The sequence below is a fragment of the Anomaloglossus baeobatrachus genome, chromosome 2 (assembly GCF_048569485.1).
Source record: "Anomaloglossus baeobatrachus isolate aAnoBae1 chromosome 2, aAnoBae1.hap1, whole genome shotgun sequence".
Taxonomy (NCBI): domain Eukaryota; kingdom Metazoa; phylum Chordata; class Amphibia; order Anura; family Aromobatidae; genus Anomaloglossus; species Anomaloglossus baeobatrachus.
The window spans coordinates 59698621-59715954 of NC_134354.1; positions in this window are offsets into that span (position 1 = coordinate 59698621).

The window sequence follows — 17334 nt, forward strand, 5'->3', positions numbered from 1 at the left end:
TGTGTTAATCCTCATGAGAACTTATTGAAACAAAGACTTGTTGAGGGGTGGGACTGATCTGGGTGGATGCAAGGAGTGTTTGTACTTACTATGTAGTTATGTATCTACTATTTGCTATCATATAGGAAACACCTACATTTATGAATAATGCACTTATATTTCTGAAGAGTAAAAAAGCTTTGCTCCTCATTAAATTCATTGGAGAGCTTTGGAAATCACATGCCTGTTTATTTCTTTAATTCCTACCAGCGCCGTAGAATGAATCCCAGAAACTTTTAACCAGAGTTGGAACTGCTCCGACACTGATAACAGCTTTTCAAGGAAAAACATTGTCAAATTACTAAAAAAATGCCCAATGACTTCCAGGCATCTTTTGAGCCTTCCCAATGACTTCTATAATAAGGTATATACAGTTTCTTCAGAGTGAAAAATGCCTGAAGAAAGGTCAACTCACTTATTTTAACAACTTTGACAGTTGAAACAGTTAAAAAATGATTAAAAGCCCAAACATATGAACAGAAATTCCCTTTTACATAGAAATGCATATGTTCACTCCTATGAAATTTTCCTGTACACCTTTTCAAGTGTCCAGGAAAAAATGTGCAAACTTACCCTAAGGGTTGTTTTGTTGCAGAACATTTAGAATACACAAACCTATCCCTTTCATCTATTAGAAAGGTTAAAATTAAAATAGAAAAAGTCTGATAATACATAGTATAACAGATTATTAATATTAGTATTGTAAAAAAAAACACCTTAATAGGAAAGGCAACATTTGCATTGTCCACAGGCAACACTACCCATTTTTCTTCTAGTTTCTACTTGCTTGACCACCACATTTAAATCACATACTGCAATGAAAAGCACAAGGTTTATAAACACAAACACTCCCCAGACATCCTCAGCCATAACCATGTTTGTTGTCGGGGATAAGGTCCCTTTCACATTGCGTTTTACCTTTCGCTCACAGGTCCCGTCAGGGCATCCGTGCGAACTGCTCCTCCCCCACTCTGCAAAACGTGTTCTGGACGCATGCGCCTGACAGGGCCATTCACTGCTATGGAGCGCACTGCGTTAGCATGTGCTCTGTTTTGTGCCATTTTTTGCACATATACGTTTCTGCAGACGGACACCCGAACGTAGTCCACCTACGTTCGGGTGTCCGTCTGCAGAAACGTATATATGCAAAAAATGGCACAAAACAGAGCACATGCTAACGCAGTGTGCTCCATAGCAGTGAATGGCCCTGTCAGGCGCATGCGTCCGGAACACGCTTTGCAGAGTGGGGGAGGGGCGGTTCGGACGGATGCTCCGACGGGACCTGTGAGCGGAAGGTAAAACACAATGTGAAAGGAGCCTAAGTAAGCAGCACGGGTGAACCTTTTTAAAATTTTTGCTATTGTGAAATAGTAACAGAGTTTAGCCCTTTCTCAGTTTTTTAAACCCTCTAAGGCCTGTTTGACACATCAGTGAAAAACACAGACATTTTTCACTGACGTGTTAAAAACTCATATGACCCTCCGTGTGTAATCCATGAGACGTGATCCATCATCCATGATTGCACATGGACATAAACTTACCGGTCCCGTTTCTGCTATCCGTGGTACTGAACAGTCCCACGATGCTGCATCCAGCCGCCACTATCTCTCATCTCTGCAGCTACTACCGGGTTGACTCTGGCTGCATTCATGAATATGCATGCCACCAGGCAGGAAGCTGCAGAGAGCAGCAGCTGAACAGAGCGTCACTTGTAAAAGTGAGTATAAAATACTTTTTATTTTCAATGTGTGTGTTTCACAGACCACACCATAGTGTGGTCCGTGGAACATCAGTGATGCAAGAAAAAAATGGACATGTCTCCGTGCGGCAATCACGAACACGTGTGTATGCCACATGGAGACACGGTCAGTAAAAAAATCACTGATGTGTGAGCAGACCCATTGGTTATAATTGGTCTGTGTATGTCAGTGATTCTGTTACATATAAAAACTGCAACATACGTACCAGAATCACTGATGTGTGAAAAAGGCCTAAAACAGTGTTACCCCAATTCCATTCGTCAAAAGCCACCAAAAGTGCGTGTTCTCAGGATTTCCTTAGTATTGCATAGGTGATAATTAAATTACCAGCACAGGTACCTGTGTAATACTAAGGAAATCCTAAAAACATGACCTGCTGATGGCTCTTGAGGACTTTCGAGGGGAACACTGGTCAAAAATATGATTGAAACTAATCAAAATAATTTAAATTCTATGATTGATTCAAAATATATCTATAAAAATGCCTTCAAAGAACTTAAACAGGACTTAAACAGAACTAATAAAAGCCCAAAATGCTGTTTATCTGTAGACACAGAATTATTCTGGAGGTAAATAGCATTAAAATGATGCCTCCCTTCTGCACTAGAGCAGCAGAAGTAATTGAAATGTTATCATCCCTGCAGCCGCTTGTTGCCAGTGATATTGGAAGTGAATGGAGCACATCACATTCCATTCTGTCCCCTTATGAAGGTTGGTGTGAAAATTGCAGGTCTTGATGAATCAGGGCTAATATTTCTATGAACCCTTTTAACATGATTACCAAAAGAGAAGAAAAGAAGATCATATCACTTACTCCTATAAGAGGCAACTTGTGTTTTTCTACTTAATACACAATTTTGATGTTATTTTGACGTGTGGTTAGCTTGTCTGTGTGAAATCAATTTAACTTTGCCATTAATGCGCTGTTAAAAAGTGATCCATTGAAGAGTTTTGACCTTTTCTCTTTAATTGTATAGTGTTATTTGGCGTTAAAGCAGTATAGTAGTGATCAAGTCCATCTACGGAGCTGAATGCTGCTGGACACACATTTTCAGTCACTCTCCCCACTCTTAACCCCTTCACCCCCGGGCGATTTTCCTTTATTTTTTTTTTGCTCCCCTTTTTCCAAGAGCCGTAACTTTTATATTTTTCCGTCCATCTCGCGATATGAGGGCTTGTTTTTTGCAAGATGAGTTGCACTTTTAAATTAAACCATACGTTTTACCATATAGTGTACTGGAAAATGGCGGAAAAATTGTAAAAAAAAGTACGATTGCATGATAGTTTTTTGGGATATTATTAGGCACCAAACATGTATAGGTTTACTTTTATCTAAGAGGTTAAAAAAAATCAGAAGTTTGTCCAAAAACAGTGGCGCACTTTTTGCGCTATTTTCCGCGACCTGTAGCGTTCTCATTATTCGGGATCTATGGCTCAGTGATGGCTTCCTTTTTGTATCCCAAGCTGACTTTTTTAATGGCACCATTATTGCACAGATGCTACATTTTAATTGCCTGTCATTGCATTTTACATACATTTTGCGGCAACCAAAACACGTAATTTTGGCATTTGAAATTTTTTTGCCGCTATGTGGTTTACCGATCACGTTAATCAGTTTTATATCTTGGTAGATCGGGCATTTCTGAATGCGATGATACCAAATCTGTGTACATTTTTTATTCTTTTAACCCTTTAATTTTTAATGGGGGGAAAGAGGGGTGATTTGAACTTTTAGGGTTTTTTTATTTGTTTTTCAATTTTTTTTAAACTTTTTTTACTATTTTTATTTTACTAGTTCCCTTAAGGGACCATAAGGATCAACAGTCTGATCGCTTGTTCATTTCTATTGATTACCGCTACACAGCTGTGATCACCAGAAATACTCATTTCTTGTTTCAAGGAGCATTCGGCCGGCTAAAACAGGAAGCGAGTCATGTGATCTACAGGAGTCATCACATGGAACCGGGTGAGTGAATATTTACCACAACGATAATTTAAATTGCAGTGTCATGTCATATTTTGACAGCGCAATTTTAAGGGGTTAACAGGTGCAGGTGGATCATGGATCCACCTGTGCCTGTGAGGAACACATCGGCTGTACAAATCAGCAGACATGTGTTTGATTCACCGCTGACTTCCCACATCAGCAGTAGGTGATTACACTATGTTAGCTTAGGCTGCACCGTTATGGCTCGCAATCATTAAGAGGTTAACTACAGAACAGTCAAAAGAAATAGCATTCTGCCCCCTTTGCCAGTAAAGGATCAGAGCCTCTGCAGTAGCATAGTAGCGTAAGTGAGAAGACGCTGTCTGTAGGGGAATTAAAGGGATGGTCTGAATTTTTCTCCTAAATCCCTATGTATCAACTTCTATAATCTAAAATATGTTCTAATATTCTTGAATTAAAAAAATAAATCTTTTCATTTTTTTTTACTTCCTGTTTGATGATGCTTTGTGTAAGAATACTAGTTCATGCTGGGATACCCAAGCTGCCGCAGTGTCTATCCTATTCCTGAAACAGCATCACCAGGGGCTGGAATAGTCTCAGCTTAGTCTCAGCATGATGTGCCCAATGGCAGCGCACTCTGTGTTGCTGGCTCAGATTAGAAGTAAGGAGCTGGTAGAAGACTGGTATCAGATTAACCTGTGGGCAGAGACCAACCAGAGATCTAACTTCTCAGGGCAGCACAGGTCTCTGCACATTGGGTAATCTGACAATGCGCTTTCCTGCTGATCTACATCAGCAATACAGAGCTTGTTGCCATTGTCACACAGTGCACATGACGCAGGGTCTAGCTTAGCCTCTGAAACATAGGTCCTTGATGATGCTTTGTTTAAGGGAGGAGGCAGAGGCTTTGGCAATGACCGCAGCCTCTGCCCACTGATGATGCTTCATCAGGACACCAAACAGGAAGTGAAAAAAAAATAAAAAAGTAGTTAATGTAATTAGGGAATGGTAGGGCAATTATAATTCAAGTATATTAGAAAATAGCTTAGAATATGGAACTAAATATATAAGGATTTAGGAGAAAAAATTCCTTTGTACTCCGAATAGCCCCTTAAAGAATAAACTTGATTGTCAACGGCCAGAGTGAGGAGGAGAAGACCATCAGAAGTATAAAATTACAACACCACGATGTGGGACACAAAAAAGAAAATAAAAGGGAGAAGTGTACTATCTATAGGTCATAACAGTTAACTTCATCCTGTGAAATTTGGTAGAAACCAATAACAGTAATGTTTTTAAAAAATGAACATATATATATATATATATATATATATATATATATATATATACATATATATCTTTTTATCTTAATCAGCAGATTGTATCTTCCATAAATGTCAGTTTACTTTTGAAAATATATGTGATCTCACAGCACTTTAGTTTTAATAGTGAACATTACTGAACTATGCAATAGGAACAAGATGGAAAAATTCTCCACAGTTGAATCCCTGTCTATTCTGCAATCAATTTAGGGAAATGTTATTACTTAATGACTAATCACCAGCTGTCTCTTTCACTGGCAACAGAATGCTGTGAAATTGAATACTGTGTAGAATTAATTAATGGAATTAGGATTCCTCAGTCTACAGATCGTACCATGGTGTAAACATATATATTTTGCAGAATGTTATTCATTTGTAAGTTCAAAGTACTTTTACCTGCCAAACAGCTTAAGTGCTCGCAATGAACATTTGTCAAAAGCAAATGCTCTTATTTTCCTCAACTGCTTATTAACAGCTTAGTATTATCAGTGAGGGGTACTTTAATAAATCTCTGCTAAATTAGAGAATTTAACATGACATCACTTAATGCAAAAAAAATTGATGAAGGCAGGTGAGTGGGAAGAAAATTTAGAGCTGCTGAGTACTTGGTGAAATGTGTAAGACGTCTTTTGATGCGTTGATTGACTTGTTTTTTACCTTTAGGATATATATATATATAATTAATAATTAATAATTGTATTCATTTATATAGCACTATTAATTCCACAGCGCTTTACATACATTGGCAACACTGTCCCCATTGGGGCTCACAATCTAGAGTCCCTATCTGTATGTTTTTGGAATGTGGGAGGAAACTGGAGAAGCCGGAGGAAACCCACACAACACAGGGAGAACATACAAACTCCTTGCAGATAGTGTCCTTGGTAGGATTTGAACCCAGGACCCCAGTGCTGCAAGACTGCAGTGCTAACCACTGAGCCACCGTGCCGCCCGTGTGTGTGTGTGTGTGTGCGTGCGTGCGTGCGTCTGTCGCGGGCGGAGGAGGGGACGCTCCGCTCTCCCACTGCTTGGGTCCAGCTGCCGCTGCTGCTGCGGCCTCTGCTGCTCGGTGGCTCGAGCGATGGGCCGGATCCCGGGGACTCGAGCGGCGCTCCTCGCCCGTGAGTGAAAAGGGGGATTGGTTTTGGGGATTTATTGTCCGTGACGCCACCCACGGTTGTGGTGATTGTGTGGACACCACCGCTGCTCTGTATGGGGATCCCAGGAGTGGTGACAGGGAGCAGGTTTGTTGTTATTTCTCCCCTCTGTGGGTGGGGGTTGATTGTCCCGGGGCCCGGTGATGGGGTAGGGATGGATGGCAGGCCGGGTGCGGGGCCTGGTGAGGTGCAGGGTCACGGGGGCAGCGCTGTGCCGTACGGCACGGTGGTACTCACTCAGCCTGAGACGTTGATACAGTTCTCGGTAAAACACACGGCTGGAAAGACGGTTCCCACGGACGGCTGCTGTTGCTTTTCCCCGGTAGTTAAAGGTGACTGTCTCTTTCCATGCACCTAGTACTTCTGTTGGTTGCGATGTGTTCCCACCGGTAACCCGCTCCCCGACTTGGATATGGGCCGGAGGAGCCCCTCTTTGCCCGCAGGCGCTGGCCCTGAGAAACTGGTGCCTTGGCGGTGGCGGTGTCTCTCTCATACGGTTGGACTGTTGCCTTCAATCGGGACTTAGTTGTTTGGAGACCCGGGGGTCCCCTTCACTGACGAATTTGGCAAATTCACGGCGACTCCTAGCCTTGCCGGGATCCGAAAGGCCCCTGCCAATGGTGCTGGCTTCTCCTTGTCTACCGGTCCGGTACCGTCGGGCCACCACCCGTCCACGGTCCTCACGGCAATTCCGATAGGCCACTCCTGCAGACGGTCACCGCCGTCTGCTAACCTTGCTGTCTCAGTCCGGGGCACACACCCGGACTAACTTCAGGCTCCTCTTTTACTACTTTTCCTCCTACTACTTCAACCTCCACAACTAATCTGCCAGTTTTCCCTCCTCCAGGACTATGAACTCCTTGGTGGGTGAAGACCCTGGTATGGACATCAGCCCCTGGGGGAAGGCAACAAGAATTTCTGGTCTAGCTTAGGTGTACCTAACCGGGGTGTAGGGTGTGGTGATGTCATTACCTGTGACCCCTGGCTTGCCCAGGGCGTCACACGTGCGTGCGTGCGTGTGTGTGTGTGTGTGTGTGTGATATGTGATATGGACCTGTTTACATTCTTTGTGTGTCTCTAGATGGGACCTCTTTGAAATACAATATTCAAAAGAAATTCAAAAGAAAGTGAGGATTACATATAGTTGAGCGTGAGGGTTATACAAATTATTAGGGTAATCCGATTCTGGCCTCTTCTGCAGCAGGAGGTGAGTGGGGTCCGTAACTTTGCATCTGTCCCATTGTAGTATTCTCTGGAATGATACAGGTGGGAAATACCTGCCTTCCATGGATGTGACATGGCAGCTATCTGTAGGCTTAATGTCATGGATAAAGATAAGCAAATCCATGGAAGTTCGATTCAACAGGTAAAAACCGACTTTAGATAAAGTTTTGTTTGAGACCCAGACTTGACCTGAACCTCAATGGAAGTCACTAATTGGGCAGTTCATGTCTCTGCCAATATGCAGCCATCCATAAACAGATCATTTCCGAAGGAAGTTGGATAGGACATTTTTCCTGCACACTACATTCGATCATGCTGTTGTTACCCCCCAATGAGAGTCGCTAAAACACTGCGAGAAACTGGCACTGGGCTGAGCACCGAGCGTACCCGAGCACAGAAATGCTTGCGCGAGTGGTTTGCATACGTAAAGGACCTGAACTCTAAACATGAACTCTGTTTTTTTTTTGTAAAGCTGTGTTTGATACCAACACCAAACACTGAACCTTGGGTTCGCTCATTTTTAGTCATGGACCCTACTTACTTCTTGAGTTGGAAGTGCCAAAAGGGCTCCTCGAATGGTAGCCACTGTTTATAAGGCTTCCATGAACAGGCTTTGCATCTAGCTACAACGAGTGTTGTGGCCTTCACCTTTTATCCCCTGTACAGGGATCTGAACCTATATATGGAAGTTTGGGTTAGGCCCACTGTGTAGCTGTTGGGCAGCTGAGCTGTCTGGCAAATTTTAAAGCACAATTCAAGACATTGCTATAGGTCAGACTGGTTACAGAATTGTTTGGCAGAAGAGAAGAATAGTCTAAACATGGGCTGAATTTAGAAACAAGAATCCACTAAGTAAACCAGAGTAAGAGGATTTATAGCAGGCAAATAGAGGTAGGAAATCAGGGTTTAACTAACGTGATAATCACCCAAGGGTCATGGAAGTGAAGTAATCAGGTGCAGGGTGGATTGGATCAAGGGCAGAGGGTTAAATACCCCTTTGGCTGCACTCCCAACAGTTGTTCAGGGTCGGCTGCTGCGTGATTTCAGTATAGAGCACATTGCTGGACACAGCAAACTGTGCTTGGCTATCCCTGCTGTACTTTGATGCAGCTAAGATGGTGCGCTAACATATTTACAGGTGCAGTGCCAACCTGGCCACACCACAGTACCACAGATGCAGCTGTGCATTGGTTACTGTGTGCTGCCATGTCTGCCATACTGACATTGTAAAGCGCTGCGGAATATGTTGGTGTCATATAAATAAAAAATATTATTTAATTATTAATATTATTAACATCATGCAGTGCATTGTGCGCACCCTCCATCTCACTGAAGAAGAGCATCAAAGAGACACGTCAGGAGAGAATATGTTCTCCCCAATTCTCATAAGTAAAAAAAACAATATTGTCACGCTCCCCGGGTCCCGACGCTGTCCCTCACTCACCGCTCCCCGGTCCTTCTGCCCACGGCCTCCCTGCTCACTCTTCCTCCCCTGCGTCCTACATGCTTCCTGTCCCTCGCTCCCGGTGTTCCTCTGCGACCCAGGACACACTGCCGGGCTCTCCTGCATCCTCTGCACCGCTTCCTGCTCTGGTCTCTGGCACTCGGGCTTCGCGCATGCGCATTAGGGTGCACGCGCGGTCATTGACCTCCTCTTAAAGGGCCAGCATTCCGGAAACAGGATATTGCCAAATCCAGGTACAGGGTATAATAGGATCTTCCTTCCATGTGGGCGGTGCCTGTTCTACGTGTTTTGTAAGCTAGGAGTTCAGGTCTTTTTTTGCCTTGTCCTGTATTAACCCTGTATTTCTCAAAGAGCCAGTACTGCCACTCCAACCCGGTCCTGACCACGGATTTCCCAGGGGTCCTTTTGGTGACTGTCGGCTGAGAACTCCACCATCTTCTTCAGTCTGGACCCGGCTCCGATCCACGGCTCCACTTGGTGACCTCTGCCCTCTCGTTCAGCTGGATCCGGTTCCTACCTGACATCTCCACCCAGCACCTGAACCTAAGCCTTGTCATCTGGACTACCTCCAGGAGCTCTGTGGCCCCAGGGACATCTTCCTCCCAGTTTCCTGAACGGACTGTTCCTGTACAGTTAGTGCTTCGGCTGTCGTGCATTAAGGCCCTCTGGTGGGGTGACCGGACAGTCCCTGTACAGGGGTTAGCTCCGGGTTGCCTCACTGGGGGAGTCTGGTGCACGGCCCAGAGTTTCCACCACCAGGACCTAACCAATATATATGTATGACTATATCATATACTAATATCAGGAACGTTGGGAGCTTTCTTTTGACATAAAAAAAGAAGAAAAATGCCTTTACAACTTTACAAAAGTAATTGCAAAAAGATTAGCTTATGACTTGTTGTCTAATGGGCCAAGAAGCAAACTTTCTCAATCAGACTAGTGTGTTAATGGTTACCTGACAGCTCTAAAAATGGCAACCTTGAACAGACTACGTGCAAGCTAATTCATTTTTAATAGTCTAGTAGTTTTTCTTTACCTATGGCAAAAGTATTGAAACACCTATACATTCCACCCACAGGAGCATTTATGACCTCCCATTCTAAATCCATAGGAATTAATATGGCAGTGATGACTACTTTGGAGCTGTATCAGCTTCCACTCTTCTGAGAAGGCTTCTACTATATTTTGGAGTGTATTATTTGCTCATTCATCTTGAAGACCATTTGTGAGGTCAAACACTGATGTTGGACTTGAAGGTTGGGTTCGGAATCCATCCTGGTTCATGCCTAACATGTTAAATGGGGTTGAAGTAAGAGCCTGTGCAAGTCAGTCAAGGTTTTCAAAACCAAACATCTCCACCCATGCCTTTATGAACTTTGCTTTGTTTGCTAAGGAACAGTAATGAGGAAGAGAAAAAGACCTACACCAAACTGCTCTCACAAACCGCAAAGTTACAATTATCTAAATTGTCTGCTTTATTGAGATTTCCCTTCATTGGAACAAAGAGCCCAATGCCTGAAAAATAACCATTTAGTATTATCCCTCTTCCAACAAACCTTAGAACTGGCAAAGTACAGTCACGTAGGTAACGTTCCCCTGGAATTCGCTGAACCCAGATTTCTCCATCAGATGCAACACAGATGAGCTTGATTCATCACTCCACAGAACTGGCTTTACACCACTTTTTGTTATTGCACTTACTGATGCAAAGAAAGTGCTTGGCCATGGAAAACCATGACGGTAAGCTTGTGATGCAAATTTTTTTGTTCTGATATTAATGACAGAGAAGGTTTGGAAACATGAAGTTAATGAATTAGCATTTGTGACCTTTTTGCACTTATTGGTCATATAATGTATATAATATGTAGAAAAAAACGTATTTGGGACAGAAGAGTGGAAGCTTTTATATCTGCAAACTGAGGGCCACCTAAAAGCTTTATAATTAGTGTGGTCTCATCATTAGGCCAAAACTTATAATCATCGGCAAAGCAACACTAAGAATAATTACAAGAAGCTTGAAAATTGCACATCTTTGTTGTGATGTATTCATCAAGCAGAATGCATGGAGATGAGCAAATCGATTCAAAGTTAATTGGAACGTGAGATGCGTTCGCTTGAGTTTCACAAATAATTGCAATTTTATTTTTTCAAATCCAGCAAAATAGCAGCCGTACATCCGCCATTTTCTTTGATATATGTTAGGGCTGTGAAGGAACTAAAAAATGATGAACATTTGCCTCATATCTTACTTCTCGATCCGTGCAGCTGCATGCCTGAGACCTAGGAGACCTTATGCAACATAATGACATCCATCTCCCAACGTGGGAGTTAACTGCATGTGGGAAGGACGTTGCAGTGAAGGAAGGGTGAGGGCTGAGATGAAATAAAGTGTATATATTGTTTAAATCCTGAGCATATTAAGTTCTGAAGAGACCTCAGAGCATAATAAGGCATTTTTGCTTTTCAATAAACAAATTCGATGCAATTGAATGTCCAAGTCGAATTTGGAGGAATGCAAGTACCCTTACTAAGAAAATGTCCCTACATATACTTTCAAATAATAAACCCTTTCCTATGAGTAAGTCTCAATGTGAGATAGGAGATGAGGTTCGCCATTGTTATTTGAACTGTACCTAAAATAACTCCTTGGTCTAAATTGTCTGGGTCTAAATTTGTTTAGTACAATGACGCTAATGATGGATAAGAATCTACATACCAAAATCTCCATTATGCAGAAAGCAACAGCAGCAAAACATTACCCTCCTCATAATCTTGTTCTACAGAACATTTTCCAGCCCCTTGCAGTCACGATTCACCTTTTGGCTTTGCACCTTTATTCCCCGGGTCCTTCCTGGTGGGCGGGGTTTGTTTGGTGCCTCTTTCCAGTAATTGCCTTGCTTTATCCGTGGGCTGTTTACACCGCAACTTTGCAAGTAATAGTTCCTACTCTGCAGTATGCGCTTTTGGTTCCCGTGAGTTCATTCTGAACCTCATCCCGCTACCTCGATTGATCTCCCAGTCTTCTGCTCCTTCGATCTTGTCTGTACTCCCTGCCTTCCTGATCCTCCTTTTGTTTGGTTCCCTCAGTTCCGCTTCCCCCCTTTTGTACTTACATTCCCCCTCGGCTTCTGACGTCGGCTTGCTCTCTGACTACAGTTCTGCTCCCCAGCTGTACCTGACGTTACCTCCCAGGTACTGACTTTAGGCTTCCACGTGACTTCTGCTACTCTTCCTCCTTTTACCTGATGTGACCTCCCAGTTTTGACTCTGACTCTACGACCATTCTGTTACCTCCCGTCTAGACACTAGTGACATCTAGTGGGCAGATGCCGCATTACACCCAGGAGCTCTACAACTCTCTTATGTACCTGCGCCCCCTGGTGGTAGCATTACACTTGCCTTCTTTTCTCAGGAGTAAATATGGAGAGCAATAGATGACTTTAGACCTATCAAGCACCAAAAAGATTGAGATACAGCAAAGTAGTGGTGCAATTATGTGTTTTTTTTTTATTTTTAAACTAAAAAAAAAAATTGCAGATTGCATCATAAAAGGGGGCTTCCGGCTATCTCCCATCAACAGCCACTAAAAATGCTACATTAGAGTTTAGCACTACAGCCCTCAACTCAACAAGCCATTTTATGTTGCCTATACTATAAGTGCAGAATTATTGGGAAAGTAAGTATTTTGACCATATCATAGTTTTTATGCAGATTTTCCAACTCTATGCTGTATAAACTTGAGTGTTTGCTTATTAGTTTTAAACATATCAGCTGATATGTATTTGTGTAATGAGGAAGGGTGTAGCCTAAGGATATCCACTCCCTTTACCGGGGGGTACAAAATTATTATGCAGATAGTTTTGCTCAGGCAAAATGAGACATGCAAGAAATCTAACTGACTCTGAAAAGTCAACACTTGCAAAAAAGTCTTACAGAGGGGTGCAACACTTTTCTAATTTCTAACATATTGGATTCATGATCACAGAACCATCAAAGGTTTTGTTGCAAAAAGTCAACATGGTCACAAAAACTTGTTGATAAAAAAGACGCACATTAAACGTCAAATATTTGAGAAGAATCAAATGTGAAGTGGCTAAGAATACATTATCCTTCAGTGCTCTCATATTCTAGAACAGCAACCTCCCTGGAGCATCCAGAAGGACAAGATATTCAGTGCTCAGAGACATGGCCAAGGTAACGAGGACTGAAACCAGTCCACCACTGAACCAGACACAGAAAGGGAAATGACAAGACTGAGCCAAGTAAATAGGAGCCGGAAAGAGAAATTGCGCAAAATAGTGTCTTATCTAGTAAAAATCAAAGGAGAAACAACTCAAAAAGGCTCACCTTGTGTGGTTGTGCAAGTCACAACCACCATAAAACACCTGAGGCCGCTGCAGAACCCACATGGAGATGCAAACAATGGAAGGAAGAAAAGGGTTAATCTCCTGCGCCGCCAATTAACTCCAAAAGATGTAGATAAAATATTAGTTATTGGTCAACGCGTTTCAAAGCCCTCAGAGGCTTCTTCATCAGGACCTATGAAGAAGCTTTTGATGACTTTGAAACGCGTTGACCAATAAATCATATTTTATCTACATATTTTGGACTTGTTTGGCGGCACAGGAGATTAACCTAACCCTTTTATTCCTTCCTTTGTTTGTAAGACTGAACCAAGAAATATCTGAAAAAATATTTCTCAGTGGTTTATGGGCTGATGGGATGAGAGTGACTCTTGACAGACCAGATGGACCAGAGTATATTATCCCACACAGATAACTGGACAGACATCTCTGTGGGATAATGTAGTGAATCCTGCTGTGAGCAGGGGATAGGACCTGATGATCCAGGAGGTCCCTTCCAACTTTACCATTCCATGAGTCTATGATTACTGATGGTTAAAGACCAAGGTGGAGGTGGAGTACTGCTAATGGCTTGAATTATTAAAGATAAGCTAGTTAGACCCTTTCAGATTTAAGATGGAGTTAAAATCATCTCCCAAACCTACTGCCAGTTTTAGGACACTTTTTAAAGCTGTGGTACAGGAAAATGTTTGCATCTTTCAAGAAAACCTTGTCTTTTATGAAGAACAATGCTTCATCACAGCATTGAAGTTGCCACTGCTTAGCTGCCAGAAATGGCATTAGAGAAGAAAGAATAATGACCCTGCCCCTTCCTCACTGAACCTAAACCCTACTGAGAACTTGTGGGCCCTTCATAAACTAGAAATTGATGGTAAAAGAAAACAGTCACCTCTCTGAACAGTCTCCTGGAGGCTTTGGTTGATGTTGCCCAAAAAGCTAATCTTCTACAGATTAAGAAACTGACAGACTCCATGGATGGACAGCTTATGTCTGTTGTAGAAGGAACGGCTATATTAGTCATTGATATTCTTCATTAAAATGTCAGAAATATATATTTTTAATAATAAATTTAATAATAAAAAATACAAATTGTGTTCACAGGGTACGTTCAACATCATATTACAGCAATGCTTTACGGGAAGAAATTCCATGTAACACTTTATCCAGTGGAACCAGCCAGAGAGTCTATATGGCAACATTGAACTTTTATGATTATAGAAAGACATTTGGAGTTTTTTTTTTCTTCTTGATCTCCTGAGGAACTGATCATCTTTATTAAATGAAAATGATGAAATTGGAGGCAAATGGATGAACAGTATGAAGAAAGATTTGCTATCTTAAACAGAAACCTTATGGCCATCTGCAAGTCCAAAATACACAAATTTAAGGTGTAAGAGTGAAATGCAAGACAACATACTTGGAAAACATAAATAAAACAAGTTTTTTTTTTCCATACAAATTTGATATTACACATATACAGAACTAAGCTAAGCCTACTGGGAAACTTTATTATTAATCCACACAGCAGATGTTTTCTATTAGTTTACACTGTTTGTTCGATATGCAGAAGTAACAATCAATACATTCATATCATTTCATGACAGCTCAACGGTCTGCACTAAAACATTGCTTCAGGGAATAAACCAGGTCTATCTCTGTTCATATTGAAAGTTGCCTACTGTTTATAAGAACAGCCATATCAATGTTATTTTTGAACCTGTGTTCACATGCAGCCATTTCTTTCTTCAGCCAAAACCTGCTCAATGGGCAGTAAGAAGTAGTAGAAAAGAGGTGTGCAAATCTTTCGAAATTTAAATTTGCAGACTTAACCAACTTTTCCCCAAAAATTCGATTAGCTTGAAATTCAATACTGGAAAGATGGTAACTGTTTTTAAAATACAAGTGAGGAAGAGGAAAGAAACAACCCTGAGAATCAATAAATCTATGACTAAGACCGCAAGGTTGAAACGCGTTGGATAGTCCTCTTTTTTGTCCTTTTTCTTGTGTCCCCTTGGGTGCTTTATATGGATATTATTTTCATGGACTCAATAACATTTATAATTTTTCAAATCTTCTCCTGTTCTCCATGAGATGCTGGATTTTCCCCCTTTTGGATTTTGGCAGTTCCTGCCCGGGCAAGGACGTTTTCCTTGCGCTGGCGGTGGATCCAGGAGTGAAGAGGGGTGAGCTGAAACTCTTTTCTTTTTATTGATGATAATAATAGGTTATACATTACAGGAGAGAGAGAGAGGATCCCATTGACCATATGAGATTACACTTTATATAAGAAAAAGTAAGGACCCTCCTAACAATAACAACCTAAACTCTACAGGAAAGAGAGAGAGAGAGAACCCTGCTGACAATAAAAGCTGACACTATGCAGAAAAAAGAGAGAGAGTATCCTGCTAACCATAAGTGCTTACACTCTACAGACGTGAGAGAGAGTACCCCACTCATTATGAGAACTTACACTCTACAGGAGAGAGAGGACCGAACTGACTATAGGAGCTTATACTCTACAGGAGAGAGGGGACCCCAATGACCAAAAGAGCTTACACTCTACAGGAGAAAGATAGCGAGAGATAGACCTCCGCTGATCAAAAGAACTTACATTGAGCAGGGGAGTGAGAGAGAGCCCCACTCACCATAAGAGCTTACACTCAACAGAGAGAGATTACAACTGACTATGGAGATGGAAAACGACTCTGCTGTACAAACTGTGCACCACTGAGAACCATTGATTTCTGATGGCTTTAATGGTATCCATTAAATTTCACAGCTAAGGGCATTAAGGGGAGGTCATTGCGGCAACACAAGTTGACATGAACCTACTCTATGATGCATCAAAAGTGCAGAAAATGGTAGTGGGCAAGTTGTTTTTTTTTGCGATCCACGAGTCAAATCTCAAAATGTTTAAATTTACATGAAACTGAGAATTTTACGAAATTCAACTCAAACTTGTTCCTCGGGAAATGTATCACTTTACACTATGAATTAAATTACAATCCTATGTAAAAGTAAGTTTAGTAAATAACAGACTCAGTTCTTAGACATTTGTTTTGATCCTTCTTATGATGGAATAGTGCTTGTCTACCAAGGGTACGGAGAGGGCAGCATCTTCTCTTTCAATATAGAGCAGCACATCTGTGAATTCATGATAGCATCAATGAAATGTAGCTCCCGATACCCCTAACACCAGCAGCCCTCCTGCAGCCAAACATAAGGGCACAGCGACCACCATGTTTCACTGTAGCCACCATGCCTATTCAGTTTTGAAAGATGCATGATGCCTAAAAGTTAAAACTTTCACTGCTGACTATGGATGAGTCAACCCAAACTGTAAAACAATCAGGATGAGCTGAGTAAAGAGCCGGAATTGTCGCAAAGTAATGGATGTGACATTTCTGGGCAGCTATGGGCTGGTATTTTTGGGCTTGGTGGGGCAAATATCCATAGCTCCTGATAACACCAGCCCCTACCTGTCTGCTTAACTGTGACTGGATATCATAAATGGACTGTGACTGGATATCATAAATGAGGGGACCCTATGTCCTTCTTTTCCCCTCTATTTTGATATTCATCAATGGTAAAGCTCACAGGTGAGGGCTACAGCCTGCTATCAAAATTGGACAGGAACCTGTTACATCTCGTGGCTCTCCTAAGGCAAGGACTGAGGCAGTCTCCCATTCCTTGCCTGCCACGAGCGCTCCTGCTCAGCAGCGCCAAAGGTCTGCCAGACTGCGCAGTGTGCAGGAGACTCCTTCTCAGAGAGGCAGCAGAAGGGTGACACCTAGTGGTTCTCCTGTTACAAGGAGTGAAGCGGTCTCCCATTCCTGGCCTGCCACAGGCCCTCCTGCTCAGCGGCCCCGAAGGTCTGCGAGGTTGCGCAATGTGCAGAGGTTTACTGCTCAGGGAAGCAGTGAGACTCCCGTTATCTCTGCACATTTTGAGACCAAGGATCCCGCCTCTATTTCCCAGAGGCAGGAGGGTGAGCATGTGCAATGCATGGTGGGTTCTGATTCGCCCACTGACGTCACACGGCTTGATGACAAGGC